This window comes from Neopsephotus bourkii, unplaced genomic scaffold, assembly GCF_033783945.1.
Source record: "Neopsephotus bourkii isolate Nb327-2 ecotype Australia unplaced genomic scaffold, CSIRO-AGI_Nbou_v1 NB_1388, whole genome shotgun sequence".
NCBI classification, from domain to species: domain Eukaryota; kingdom Metazoa; phylum Chordata; class Aves; order Psittaciformes; family Psittacidae; genus Neopsephotus; species Neopsephotus bourkii.
The window spans coordinates 5,516,412-5,531,276 of record NW_026901866.1 but is presented as its reverse complement, the minus strand read 5'-3'; the positions used below and the strand labels follow the sequence as shown (position 1 = coordinate 5,531,276).

The following is a 14,865-nucleotide window of genomic DNA, read 5'->3' as shown; positions in this document are numbered from 1 at the left end:
ACGGTTGGCTTTCTGGGCTGCAAGAGCACATTACTGGTTCATGTTCATTTTCTCATCGACCAGCACCCCCAAGTCCTTCTCCGCAGGGCTGCTCTGAATCTCTTCTCTGCCCAGCCTGTAGCTGTGCCTGGGATTGCTCCGACCCAGGTGTAGGACCTTGCATTTGGCATGGTTAAACTTCATGAGGTTGGCATCAGCCCACCTCACAAGCGTGTCAAGGTCCCTCTGGATGGCATTCCTTCCCTCCAGCGTATCAACCGAACCACACAGCTTGGTGTCATCGGCAAACTTGCTGAGGGTGCACTCAATCCCACTGTCCATGTCAGCAATGAAGATGTTAAACAAGACCGGTCCCAACACCGATCCCTGAGGGACATCACTCGTTACTGGTCTCCAGCTAGACATTGAGCCATTGACCACAACTCTTTGTGTGCAGCCATCCAGCCAGTTCTTTATCCACCGAGTGGTCCATTCATCAAATTGATGTCTCTCCAATTTAGAGACAAGAATGTTGTGTGGGACAGTGTCGAACGCTTTACACAAGTCCAGGTAGATGACATCAACTACTCTACTGTTGTCCATCAGTTCTGTAGCCCCATCATAGAAGGCCACCAAATTGGTCAGGCAGGATTTCCCCTTGGTGAAGCCATGCTGGCTGTCACCAAGCACTGTGTTGTTTTTCATGTGCCTTAGCATGCATTCCAGGAGAATCTGCTCCAAGATTTTGCCAGGCACAGAGGTGAGACTGACTGGTCTGTAATTCCCTGGGTCATCCATTTTCCCCTTCTTGAAAATGGGGGTTATATTTCCCTTTTTCCAGTTGTTGGGAACTTTACCTGACTTCCATGATTTTTCAAATATGTTGACCAGTGGCTTAGTGACTTCATTCGCCAGCTCCTTCAGGACCCGCAGATGGATTTCATCAGGACCCATGGACTTGTGCACGTTCAGACTTTTAAGATGGTCTCGAACCAATTCCTCTCCAAAATAATAAATAATAAATAGCCTTGAATAATAAAACACTAAAGCAGTATGATTATATGGGAAATGGTGTTACATGGAAAGGAAAGCTGTGTATAATTGTGAACTCCTCTGTAAGAAAGCAAGTAGGATTAATGACCAGAAAACAGAAAGCTCCGCTTGTCGTAATTTTTATGATCATAACTAAACTTATTGAAATTGCAGTAAAACATGCTAAAATCACTTCCCTTTTATTCCACCACCACCTTCAGTCCCTCTTCCCTCTTGTAATATTTACTTGCTCTCTCCTCTGGGCTACATGTTGGGTTTTTTTTTTTGTTTTCCTTGAAAACTTCTGATTCAAGATGCATTTAAGAAACTTAGGCCTAAAAATGTCATTCATGGTTCTACGTGTGTGAAAGAAAAAAGGTATTTACATAAACTGAGGATGTTGATGCATCTGCATGCCTCTTTTTGTTACTCCAAAGTTTTTGGTGGGCTTGTGTTTTATAATTAACTTGTTCTGAAAATCTGAGCTGTTTCTGAAACTATATTTTGGGAAGAGTCAGGAGAACTGATTAAAGCTTATCAAGTTTCTGTTGTAGCTTAAATTAAGCCAACTTGATAATCGTGAAACGAGATGAAAATTAAAGCAGTGACAATGAAACCTTATATTAAGTAGGGATGTTGGGGGAAAAGCCCAACCCTGATCAAATGATGAGAAGTGTTGCTCTACACCACGGAAGAATTACAAAAATTGCCCAGAATTTACAGCAAAGCAACTTTTGTGGAAACCAGGAGTAACATCCTGCATAGACTACTGCCAGGTAACCTGGCAGCCAATTAAACAGATACAGTTTGTGTGATTTGAATTTTGGACTCCAATTCTGCTCATTCTTTTAAGATCCCAGGCCCAGAAAAGGAATAGGGAATGAATGCTCCTACGTATATTCTTTCTGCTGGTCTGCTTCCCTTGTTTATCCCACAGTGCAGAAATTAATTTATGAGGAAATCGAGGGTGTCTTCATGCAGGAAGACTCATAGGAGAAGGGGAACCAGGAGGGCTACTATTCACCATTACTAACATGGAGGACGCTTATGCGCCACACAACCAGATATTCCTTGCATCTGCAGAGAAGAGGCAGAATTATACTGCTGAACTACTGAGCTCCCTGGGGACAAGTTGTCTGCAGAGATAAATTACTGTTCTAAACAGTAGTAAGAATTAGAATCAGTAGACTTTGGTATAATGGGAACTCAGAGGGGCTTTGTTTTTCTTTTTTTTTTCTCAGTCACTAAGGGGTGGAAGAAATGAAAACCAAAAAAAAAAAAAAAAAATCACAAAATAGGACATTTGCACAAACACAGACAATGAGCACATGTATACTTTACCTCTTCCCCTCCCCTGTATTCCCCAAGTGACTTGTGTGAAGGCATTTCCAAAGCTAGGCTTTGGAGTCTTTTTGGACTCTATTGTGCATTAGTCTCTGCACCCATAAATTGACTCGAGGGTCATTCAGGGGATAATTTAGCTTTAAATACAGGGTTGCACTAATATGTCTGTTGGCCCTCACTCATCCATTTGAATTGGCCAAAGTCCAGCTGGAAGAGACGAGAGGAGCTGTTTAAGGGATCTGTTCTTCACGATATTACGTTATCGTATCTCTTGTCTTGTAATTCCCAAAGAAAAGGCTAGAATGGGATCGGTGCAATGAAGCAGACTTCCTCCAGTGGTAGGGAAGTAGGGACTGGCTTTACGTTAGAATGTTGCGTGCAGAACAGAGTACAACCCAGACTTTGGCCCAAAGAAAATATAGATGCAAAGAGAATACTAACTTTCATGAAAGTATTTCATGCTCATTCACACATAACAGAGTCAAACTGTTGTGCCAATTTATGAGTCATTTAGAAGAAACATATACTTATCTCCAGTTTAAAGATATGAAGGAGAAAGTAATTTGCTAACTGTTTCGGATTATTTGCAGGGACAAGATAAGAAATAGAGAGTAAATTGCATTTTGACTCATAAATAACTTTCAGATGTCTCTCTTACTTTCTGAATCTGTAAGAGAATTTCATTATGGGCAGAGGAATGATTTTTTTTTTGGTAATCTGTCTGTAGGATGGACAGGACACCTACTTTTATCAGTATTCACAGTGAGGAAAAAAAACTTTCAGAATGCTTGCCAGATAGGCTCTGCCACGCAAGGCAACTCTGCAAAGACCCTAGCTTGAATGCTTTAGGCTTTTTAAACATTCATATAGACAAAAAATTGTATATTTGCGTATTATTTAATGAACTGTGTTCATGAAGGCTCAGGGTTTGTCTTTTTTTTTTTCCTTTTTTTTTTTTTTTTTTTCAGTCTAGATTCCAGTGGTTCAGGCATCTGTATGACAGGCTTGTCTGTGCTATACCGCAGAGAAACCTTCCTCTTTGACCTACTGGGTGTTTCTCTTCTGAGGGAGGAAAGGAATTCTTTCCAAAAGAGTTCAGTCTCCTCCTGTCACTGATTGCCTCTGTTGCTTAGTTGAGCCCAATTATATGCAATGGCTTTTCAAGAGTTCATCTGTGAAGAAGGCATGTGTGCAAACGATATCAGTGAAATAACAGGATTTGCATACACAGGAGCAGTACACATGCTACTGCTTTGAAAATTTACTGTGTAAGGTACACAGTGTTCAGTAGGACATCTGTTGATACTGCCACCTTTATACTCTTCCTGTGTAGTTTTTCTGGCTGGCATAGGCATAGGCAAAAGAAAATAGCAGTGCTGTTAATACAGGAATAATAATAGCCCTTAACAGAGGAAGAGTAATTACAATTGTTTGGTTTCTCCCTGCTCTAAAATTTAAGAGACCAGTGGCTATGTAGCTGATGCATACATAAGTCCTGTTGCTTTTTTCTGGATCTGAGACTAGTGATGTAAAAGTCCTTTGCTCACAAGCTGAACTTGCATCTTAATTTTGAAGGAAGTCCATTAACGACGGGTAGATTTCCTGAGCACATTTGACAGCATCCAAGCTAGTGGTATTTGTCGAGGCCTTTTAAAGTTACAGGAGATTTATAGCTGAAGAGATTACATAGCAGTGGGTTCAGATCCAGTCTCTTTCCCCCAGCTCCTGCACAGGGTAACAATGACAGGAGCTGTCTGTGAACCAGAAGGAACAGTTTAAGAGGGGTGGCTGCATTTGGCAGTAGAAGCTCCTGTTAGCAGCCGGAAGCATTGGTGCTGAAAAGCAATTGCTGGTATCAAGAACTTTCCTTGCTAAGCACTGCAGCTGGTGGCAATAAATAGCATTCTAATAAAGGAGGATGTTCAACCCATGACATAAGTGAATACTGTTTCAACCACAAAAAGTAATTTATGGTGCTGCATATGTCTGAAATGGATTTTTTTCTGATGCATTTTTAGAATAAAAATGCTAAGATTTCAATGGAGGGAAAGATCTGCATTTTAAATCAAAATGAAATTGAAAGATCAATGAAAAGTGTACTGCTTTTCTAAGTACGCAATGATACATAACATCTTAAGGATGTGCACTGTCACAAAGCACAATTACCTTCATTTCTAAAATGAAGGATGCTGTTTTCTGACTGTGAATGTTCTCTATATTGCATCAAACCTAGTAACTTCCCATATCAGTGGTGTCCCCCCCAATATTTAGACAGAACAATCACCATCTTCATAAGAATGCCAAAATGATCATGCAGAAAGTAGCAAATAACAATATGTTTGGCTCACATAAGCATAATGATTCCTGGAAAGAAGAAAAAATCTGCTCCAGCCTCAATGAAGAACAAAAAAAAGAGGATGAGATAATTAAGTCATTAGGCTCATTGGACTTGTTAACTTATTGAGTCCACTACAGTAAACAAGTTATTAGTTTTGACATAACCAGTGGTTTATTTGAACATATATTGTTACTCTTTGTTACAGATTCTGTTTATGCCACATGTGATTTCTCTTACATAAGTATTGTGCAACACACCAATGTTACATACTGTGTCATCTCCCACTGGGAAGGGCAGTGTGGATGTGGTACCAGAAGAAACTGCCCTTTGAGTTTATTTCTGCTGGCTGGTTTTGGTGTTTGTTTTGTTTGTTTGTTTGTTGTTTTTTTTTTTTTTTTTGGTACATGGAAGAGAGGTTTAGTTTTGAGAGGTTTAGTTTTTTTTTTAGCTGAGCATAGGCTGTTAGCTGAATGGATGGCTTGTTCTGAAAGGCATTTTATATAGGAGTTTGTTTTGAATCACAAGGGCTGTAGGCACATAAAATGAATAACTGGTTAAATGTTACTGGAGATCAAAATCCTTTGTACTGGAATGAGAAGCATAGTATACACATTTGAATTTCCTTAAGGAAATACATCCTTTGTGTTATTCTGTGTGTTTATAAATTCCCTAGTTTGGCTTTTGGAAGAAACAGGCCTGGCTGTGTAAGAGATGGCTGATATCCATTTATCAGGGGTACAGCTCTGCACTCAAGCTGACTCTCTCCCCCTGTAGTTGGTTTCTGCTGTCATCTAGGAGTTGAAGCATCAGATTCTCAGCTGGTGCACATCAGCACTGCTATCCTGAAATAAATAGGCGTAACTTCAGTGGAGTGACTGAAACCTAAGCTCAGACTCATGGGTTTTGTGAGCCTTCAGCTCAGTGCTTAAAGGCTTATGATATACACTTCTGTGATACTTTGTTATGGTATAAACAAACACCATGCTTCTGATTCGAATTATAATCTCATTCACCCAGAAACCAATAGAGTTCTGCTTATTTATCCCAGCTGAGAAGATAGCCCAAAGGCTTTTCATGTTGTATGATAAAGTCATTGGCTGTGATTCCAGCTGCCCCCTTCCCCCATATAAACAAGGAGACGACTCAACTACTGCTGGTGCAATTACTTAGATGTGAAACAGTTGTTCAGAGAGTTTTGGATTCAAGTCAGTGCCATGATGTTTATTCTGTAGTAAATTGATGTGTGTGCTAAGGCTTTAGCCAGTTCAGGAAGAAAGCAAAAGTCTGAATTTAGGTATTGGTATGAAGAGTTGGGCAGAAATCTGATGGAATTTGATGGAATACCTACAAAAAATGTTGAACTAGATGTTTCCTGTAAACTGTGTGTGCAGCCACAATGCTCTGATTCTGAGTCACATTTAAACTTGGGATGGAATACAGCTGCAAAGCCTGGATTTAGATCTGAATTTCCACAAGTTCAAGGTTATTGTGATCACTGGAGTTTATTTGGTTCCATGTCTAATTGAAATGCAGAACTTTCAAGGTAACTTCAGTCAGATGTTTTTGGGATCCACTGGAATAATAAACACAATGAAAGCTGAAATTAAACATATCTGGTATTGTGTAGGGATTTTATTAGTATTCCAGTCTAAGGTTAAAATAGTACTATCATGCAGTCAGCCTGTGTTAATAAATGAAAACGAGGGAGTTTGCAAATGATTTGAAGTCATGGGTTACACATTTTTCCAAAGCAAAAGAAAAGCACAGAAAGTTTATCTAAATTCTCAAAGCAGTGCATGTGGTGAACATTAGTTTTCCCTTTATTCATCTCTTCCTTTTTTTTTTTTTTTTTTTTTTTGAGGTTGACTAATGCTTTCTTTTTCATCACAAATACTGTACTGGTAACTGAAGATATCTTCCAAATGTGTATAATGTCAGGGATAGCAACATCAGCAATACAAGGACCGTCCGCTGGTGTGGTGCACAGTAGCAAGGAAACATAATTCTGTATGTATTCTGGTCTCTGCAGTGGTATGTTCTTCCAAACCTGTGAATCACTTCAAATGAAGGAACATTCTTGCCTGGCATGAATTGGGAACTGGAGGAAGAAAAGAATGCAGTATTTACTTAAGATCAAAACAAAACCTAAAACAAAGAACCCAGTTCTTGCTTCTAAGTTTAACCTGCAATATTTCATTGTCTTGATCAGCTATACAGACAGAAAATTGAGAGGTAAACAAACATCCAAAGGCTGCCTAGAGGGCTGAGGTTTGCAAGTGCTGTGTTCCTCTTGGCACAGCTGGAATACCCTGCCTGACTTTGTAGACTAGCCTCGAATTACCTGGCTGCACAGCTTACAGGTTATGGATCTCCTGCCTAGAGAAGATCTTCAGTGCCCTGGGAAAGCATCTTACCCACAGAGCAGTGGGGAAATAAAACAACTTCTAGAGTGATGAAAGTATTCCAGGACCCTCTTAATACTTTCAGAGTGAGCAGGATGGCTACAGCATGTGTGTGCTCTGTTGTTTATGCACTATGTCAGCTGGGGGTGGGTGGCTGCTTGAAGGAGGTTTGCAAGGTTCAGCTCTCTGTACCAGCTAATTGTGGGATCCATGGATTTTTATTTATTTAGAGGTTTTAAATGACCACATAATACCCACAGATGCACTAATGACTTGCATGGTCACCTCCCTACTTTCCCCAGTCAAGTTCAAAAAAGTCAGCATTAAGAGCCCAAAAATCAAAATAAAAGGCACCCAAAGCACTTTGGTATTCCTGGTTTGCTTTTTCTTCAAGTTATCTCTTTCTTCAAGTTATCTCAAAGAAAAGGCACAGAGGTCTCTTAAATATGTATATTGGGTGCTGGCAGCCCTGAATCTTTCTTTGTGTATTCTGCTAAAGAATGACAGCTGACAGATGAATCTTTGTAAAATGGTCTGAAAGAGCCATATTTACTGAACTGGATCTTTTGAAGACTTAGTGAGGTGACATTTTGCTTACCACTTTTGTATGAAATTAAACTATGAATCACTTCTGTTATGTCCTTTCTTGATTCTCCTCTCTAAATTTCTATCCCTTGTTTGCGTTTTAGTAGCATAGGAGTAGGGATCCTGAGCTTTTTTGGACAGAAGGCTGTATCTTTAAGAGGCCAGACTTCAGATGACTTGCCAAATCTTGCATCAAATATAGGACTCACAGCAAAAGCACTAAAAAATATTTAATCTAAGCGATTAATGTCTTACCATCTGGAAAACCACAAACAGTAACAAAAGCAACTGAAAAATTCATGTGCCATTAGTAGGTTGACTGCTTCAATATAGAATACTATGCTGCTCATAGCAACAGATTAATGTATAACCAGCCATGACTGGCTTTTCAAACATATTGGAATAGACAACCCCATACATAATGGCAAATCTCTATATTATGACTGACATCCAAGATTTATAATGTTATAAACTATTGGTTATGTTACTTTGACAATGGAAGAATTAACAAACAAGATGGTGCCTGCAGTGATGAACTACCTCATACAGAAACATTATTAAAGATAAAACATTTGGGAATTATTTAAGAAAAATAACATTTTTGCTCTTTTCACAAGGAAAAAAAGAAGCCAGAAACATGACAGATTTCATCAAAAGAGCTGTTCACAGATTAAAAGTAGTTCTGATTTTTGTTTTGCTGTGCTAGACTTCATTTCTCAAATCACAGAAGAATGAGGCAAGTGTTTTCAAGCTTACACTGGTTGGTTGGGTATTTTTCTTTGTCTTTGTTTTTTTTTTTATGTAGTGAATGTCATTTTCCTGCTATTCCTGTTATATCGTATAAGAATTGCTTGTCTCTGAGCGAGTTCTGTTCAGCCTTCTGGTGTACTCTGAAAATGCTACCCAGGATCCACTGTGATCTTAATGTCTGTTTGTTAAATCAGCAAGGCCTGCTTGTGTAATGAGCTATGGTGATAAATCAGAGAATTGGGTGTTCAACACCATATAGTTTGCAGCTGGCTACATCTCAGTGTTTGGAGGCTAGAGAGGTTGTAAGACTGAAAAGAAAATGCACAGAACAGTAGGAGCTAAGACTCAAGATCCTTCAAATACTAAAGAAAATGGGCTGCTCTATAAAAGGGTACTTCTGGCCCCATTGGCTGTCATGGAGATCTACTTGATGCAAAACTCCCCCATTTCTGAGTACATAAATATGTTTACTAGTTTAATTTTTGGTGTGCGTGGCACTTTCTGGATGAACTTTCTTTGTGAACTCGGGCTATGCCAAATCACTAGATTATTTACTTCACAGTTTGAACACAAAAATGTCTGGCAAGAGATGACAGAGAAATACTCTGTTTAACATCCCAGAAGCAGGAAAACTTGGAAGTGTGTAATTATATGTATTGGGCACCAACTAAAAAGGTACGGACAGAAGATTGAGGTAAACATGAACATGAAAGTCATTCTCTACCTGGTGAAAATTTGATACCGCTGTTTAGGACAATTTTGTATGAAATACAAAGGTAAACTATCTTTCTTTTTTTTCTTTCTTTTTTTTTTTTTTTATGCTACTTTTGTGCTAAGCTCCTCCAGGATAAGGTTTATAAACGAGTTTAACTGGGCTGTGCCATTGAAGAAGCTGATAAAAAAAGGATGTCCTGTTGAGAGTCAAATAAAGATCCCTTAAACTCTGAGTCCTTCCATTTAATCTTTATAATGGAAAAAATATATACTGGTTACAAAAACATCTGTTTTATCAGAAACGTTATGTAGCTGAGCATGTGAAGAAAAGGTTTCTCTATATTGCTAGTGAGATGAAAAGTCAGTCTATTTGTCTTCTCTTTTGTTAGCTTTTATCTTGTGTCTCTGTTACTCTAATCTTAGAGGTCATATCCAAAAGGAATTAATTTAGATGTCTAAACTCAGAAGACTGTTCCTGCAGATCCTAGTTCCAGCAGCTTATTTCCCAGGTGTTTGGGGCAAACACGACCTTAGCTTTTGACCCTAGAATTACCCCCAAGCCTGAAGTTCTGCTGCTGCCTGTGCCCTGGAGCACCTTAGTTGTACCACCATCACCTTGTCATCTTGTTCAGGCTTTTTTCCTGGCTAGGATCCAGAACTTCTCTGTGGGGTTTCAACTAGATGTTACTTTAAAAGCAAACCTACATATGGTGAGTCAATCAATCTCTACTTGAAGTGCAGTGATAGCAACTTTTTTTCTTTACAGAACACATATGGGAAGAGAGTGAATTGCTGTCCCTCTCATACAATTGCATGTTGGTAAGTACATTAATATGTATTTGGTTTTGTCCTTTATACGAAGGATAGATTTAGATTGACTGAGGACATACCTGAAATAGTACTGTGATGCTCATTTGTGTTACTTCCTGTCCCAGGAAGTTTGAGTTCTGTTTTTGTCACAATGACTGTGACAGATGAAAATGGAGACTGCTAATTGTGCCCATGGGCTTGGACTCCAACTTGCATCTTTCTGATCTGAATAAGGTGCTGTAACCACCTGCCTTTCCATGCCAAGTGTATTGAGAGAAGGTTCTGTGTCTTCTGTACTTTGGAAGATTTTTTTACATATATTTATTGGGAAAGCACTTTGGCACTTATATTTAAGGATTTGGATTGTATGTAGGTGGAGACATGGGTATGTCCAAAGACTCCTGTTTCAGGGGAAAAAAAGAATTTGCATATAGTTCTCCCCAGCTTGCTCCTGCTGCAGTAGGTATGTTGACCTTCAGGTGGCTGTTCAGTCTGGAGGTGATTCCGAAGGCACCTTCTGAGGTGGACAGCTCCTTTAGTGAATGACAGGGAGGAGTCAAGGTCCTTAAATAAGGATTTCAAATTTCTTTCCTCGGAACAGTTAAGCTGCACAGCATGTGGCTGTGTGAGCTCAACAGCATTTCATACTATGGACTTCTTACCTTTGCAGAGTTGGTAACAGCTGCTTTACACTCCAGTTACGCATCAGTGACTAAAGGTCTTTCTGTTAGGTACCACAGCAAAAGTTCTGCTAACAATAAACATCCCACTGTTATTCTGCCTTACTATTTACTACATCTCCTGCTAAATAATAGTCTGTATTATGAGGAAAAAAGTCAGCTTTATACCTGAACAAATCAGATATACAATTGAGTTGCTTCTTCTTGATTGAGAGCATCCAATGTAACTGTCCATGTTCTTAGATAAAAATAAATTAAAAATGCAGCTGCATTTAATTTCAAACTGAAGTCTTTTATAAAGGTGGATAGGGATTTTTAAAGAGCATTTGGCAATTGGCTTAACTGAGATTCCTGTGAAGTAATTGGCAAGTGATGTCTAGAGGCAATGAGTTAAGCTATTGCTGGCTGCACTAGAAAAATCCCACTCATGATTTCTCAGTTCATTTCTTGAAGATATGACAAGTTATCTCTTGTAGGTTGTAGTATATGGATTGCACTGTGTGTCTTTCTGAATTAAGTGGTTAGTATCTTCCTCTGAACATCAGTGGCAGGGATAAATTACTTCTAAAAGCTATGTATAAGCCTTTTTAGAACTAAGGTGGAACATTTAAGTCGCTTATTTCTGCTGCTAACAATACTGAATTTCATGGGGCAAATGAAAAAACAAATATGGGTGCTGACTTACTTGCATACTCTTCATATTCAGTACACAGGAATCTCGCTTTGTCTTGTTTTGAAGAAAATGTAGTTCAAGCACACAAGAACAACAATAGTACACTGCAAATATTTTGGTTTGTGTGGTGCAAGATTGACTTTGAGTGTTACATGGGAAACAAAATGAACCAAACAAAAAAATCCAAGCCTAAACAAATGATAAATCAAAGAAGCAAAACACATGAGTACAGAAGCACCTTTACACCTGGGACTTAAAAACTGAGGTACTGTCTGTTGTGTTTTACCCTAGTGCAGTCTCTGGCAATAAGTTTAATTTTAATGCCTCGGTTTACCTATTTCAGAGGGGCAGAGGGAAAACTAACATCTTGCGAGTATTGTTAGATCAGTTGCCTCAGAAGAGTTCACCAGCCCTGACACAATACTAGCAGAACAAATGAAGGTGTTCACTGGGACTTTTCAGCATGAGATTTGTGTATCTGGAAGAATCCAAGGCTGTTTTGAAGTCAGAGGCAAATATCTAATCTGGGGTCTTAGTTACTGCTGTAATAGGACTATTTTTAGAATTCACTGGGCTGCTTTTGTTCTGCTGTAATCCTTTCCTATCTCATTACCATAGTCTGTTTGCTTCAGTAAACTTTAAATACTTCCCAAGTGTATAACCAAGATGAGCACCCCACAATCAGGAATTCTTACTCGCAATCCTAGCAGGTGGGCTGTCCAAGGCAGGCATCTGCACCAAGTTTCTAGCTTTGTACATGTCTTATGGAAGTTGTTTTCTCTTAGACTATACTGCACAATTAAATTGTCCCTGAGCCTTAGATGAAGTCACTAGATACTTCATTTCACACAGTATGATTTTTGTACTTCAAGCTATAACTTTTGATGAAAGTTTTTAGAAGACTGTCCCAGATGGAACTGCTGTAAGGCCAAAGCTGGTCTCCCTGCAATGACAAGAGAGGTAGCTGAAGTAGGGTGTCATACAGGAGTTGCAGAATACACTAGTGATGTGTTCATGATGTTATAGCCAGGAAAGCTTCCTGTACCCTTAGAACTTCAGTTGCATTCCTTAAGACTTAAGGTTAACTTCTCCAAGCAAGAGAGTTTAGTATAAATTCACCATATAGATCCCATCTCTTCCCCTGACTAATCTGGAACCTGATAAGGACATTACCTGTGGTGTTTCTTAGTATCATGCTTGCTGGGCTTCTTGTCTTGCCACCTGGTTAGCAAGGTCCTTTAAAGAGAAATCTCACCTTGCAGAGTTCAGAAGTTTGTCATTCTGCCTGAACTGTTTCTGTGACAAATCTGCTAGTTGCACAAGTAGACAAGTCATATCTAATACACAGTTCAGGTTCTGGTAGCCCAGTTCTTGTCCTCCCACTTTACACATTATGCTAGAAGTCCTTCTGACCACCTTTGGTATAATCTGTGTCTTTGTAACTCCACTATATTCAGACTGCACAATCAATGATAGTCTTTTGAATCTGAAGACAGCATATGAACAGACTTTCTGATTCAGTTACCAGGCCTCTGACTGTCTCTCCTGGCCTCCCAGTGTTCCTGGCATTCCTTCCCCCAAGCCTTTCTTGAAGTACTTTATATTTTTTTTTTCCCTTCTTTCTTTCCTTTGCTATAACTGGGAAATTAAGACATTCACCACCTAGAACAATTAATAGCCAAGCAGAAAAAAATCCAAACGCCAGGCCTAGCACACTTAAAATCCCTCAGTGGCACAGCTCACATTAGGGCACAAGGAAGTAAAGCATCATTGTATTGCTATTTCATTATAGCTATATTCATCCGTAGGTTCAAATGTTTGTCTTAACCTCCATCTCATAAATTCTAAGTGGTTAGTTCACTGTAAGGAAGACTGAAATATGGAGACAGGTTGCTAAAGTGCATTACAAGACAGTTGCATTTCCCTTCATTCCTTGATTCAGGTCAGCCATACTTTGGCCCATGGAGATGCATCTTGTTTAGCTTTCAGCGTTTAGAAATACAGAAGAATGGTTGGTCTGTGTCTTGCACGCAGCCCAGCATCAGCACTCATTCACTTATTTGAAAATTGTTCAGCATTTTGTGATCTGAGATTTATGTCTTGAGCTGGATCAGTGACTTAAGACACATCATTTGAAATATGACCAAAATAATGTTACAGTATTCTGTATATCATCAGCCAGTGAATGATTCTGGAACAAATCAGTTACACCTCTGAAAGCAGTGGTGGTGTTTTCTTTTCTTTTTTGACTGAATTAAAATAGTACCTTATGCTTCCTTTTCACTAAATGAACAATGGTACACAGAGGTAACTTTATCAGCTCAAAGGTATCTTATTTTATGACAAACCTCTGTACCCTTACTGTGTTCATCTGTCATACAGAATACTTTCTGCCACTACATCTGAAACTTGCCAGTATTTTTATGGTGTCTATATCATGGTGTTTTTGGTAGAGGCCACAGACTTCACCTCTCTGTATATCAGCTCTGTTTTCCTTATCCAAGCATTGGCTTTTATTGCATCACCAGAGCTTTGATAATTATCAATCGGCAAATATGTAAATGTTTTTTTAGTTACTGAAGGAGAACTGATTTACAGCACAGAAGACCTGGCTCCACAACTGGAGCAGATAAAATGAGTTGGGGTATTTCTGATGAAGATATTATTCCAGTCATGTGGGTGAATGGAACTCTAGAAAGTGAGAACAATGCAGAAAGATTAAACAAACTAGATAATGAAACAATTACTTATCTCTTCATTTTTTAGCACACTGGCAAATGGAATGCATCTAGCTAAGCATATAAGTCTCACAAACTGCCTCTCAATCTGGACCTGTGGAGCTGAGAGAAAGCACCTTAGCAAGGAGGAGAGAGACAGCGAGAAATCAGAGTAAAACTGCAGATGACGGGAACATGCTGTAAAACTGCTTTCAGCCCCTGAAAGAAGCCAGTGTAGTGAACAACTTGTTCTGCTAAGGTCAGTATTAATCCTATTGCTGATTCAATTCTTTAGAGCAAGATGCTAAAACTAACTAAATAGATTAAAATAGTTATAATTTGGTTCTTCTGTCACTGGACTGTCAAGGCTTGGATCCAAACCTGGGATTTCATCTTTACTGTGGGTCCTTGCCTTTGTTTTCCTCCTCTCCCAATCCACATCAAACATGCCTTACCAAAGAATTCAGGAAAATACTTTTTGCTATCTTTGAAGGAAATATGGGGCCAAGAAATCAGAAAACGCTTTGCTATTTAGCTGTTATTATTTATAAAACCAGGAAGCCATCACTTATGGGCTTGCCATACAAGGGCTGAATAGACAGAGGAAGTGGTGTTTTAACATTGTTAGTGGATCAGTGGGAAGCTGTGATCCAACCGAGTCTCTCTCTGGGCCTTGCTGACAAACTGACCGCTTTGTGTAAGTTTGTTCTTGTGCCTGAGTAACTGAAGAATGACGGAGCAAGGTATGCAGCTTGTAAAATAGAAGTGGGAAAACTGTGAATTACACACTAATGGCTAGCTATAACAAATTATATTTTCCCTTTAAGTAGACTCTTCAATG

At 39.1% G+C, this 14,865-nt stretch overlaps 1 long non-coding RNA gene across 4 annotated transcripts in view; it reads left to right on the top strand.

The window, feature by feature from the left end:
• LOC133219973 (uncharacterized) overlaps positions 1-14,865 on the top strand; it is a 61,640-nt gene that overhangs the window by 27,280 nt on the left and 19,495 nt on the right. For 2 of the 4 annotated variants that reach the window (XR_009727593.1, XR_009727591.1), the window contains exon 2: positions 14,074-14,283. This is a non-coding gene — a long non-coding RNA (uncharacterized LOC133219973). Of the gene's footprint in view, positions 1-12,921; positions 14,284-14,865 lie in introns of those variants that run through there. The other 2 variants (XR_009727590.1, XR_009727592.1) reach the window with 1 other exon arrangement.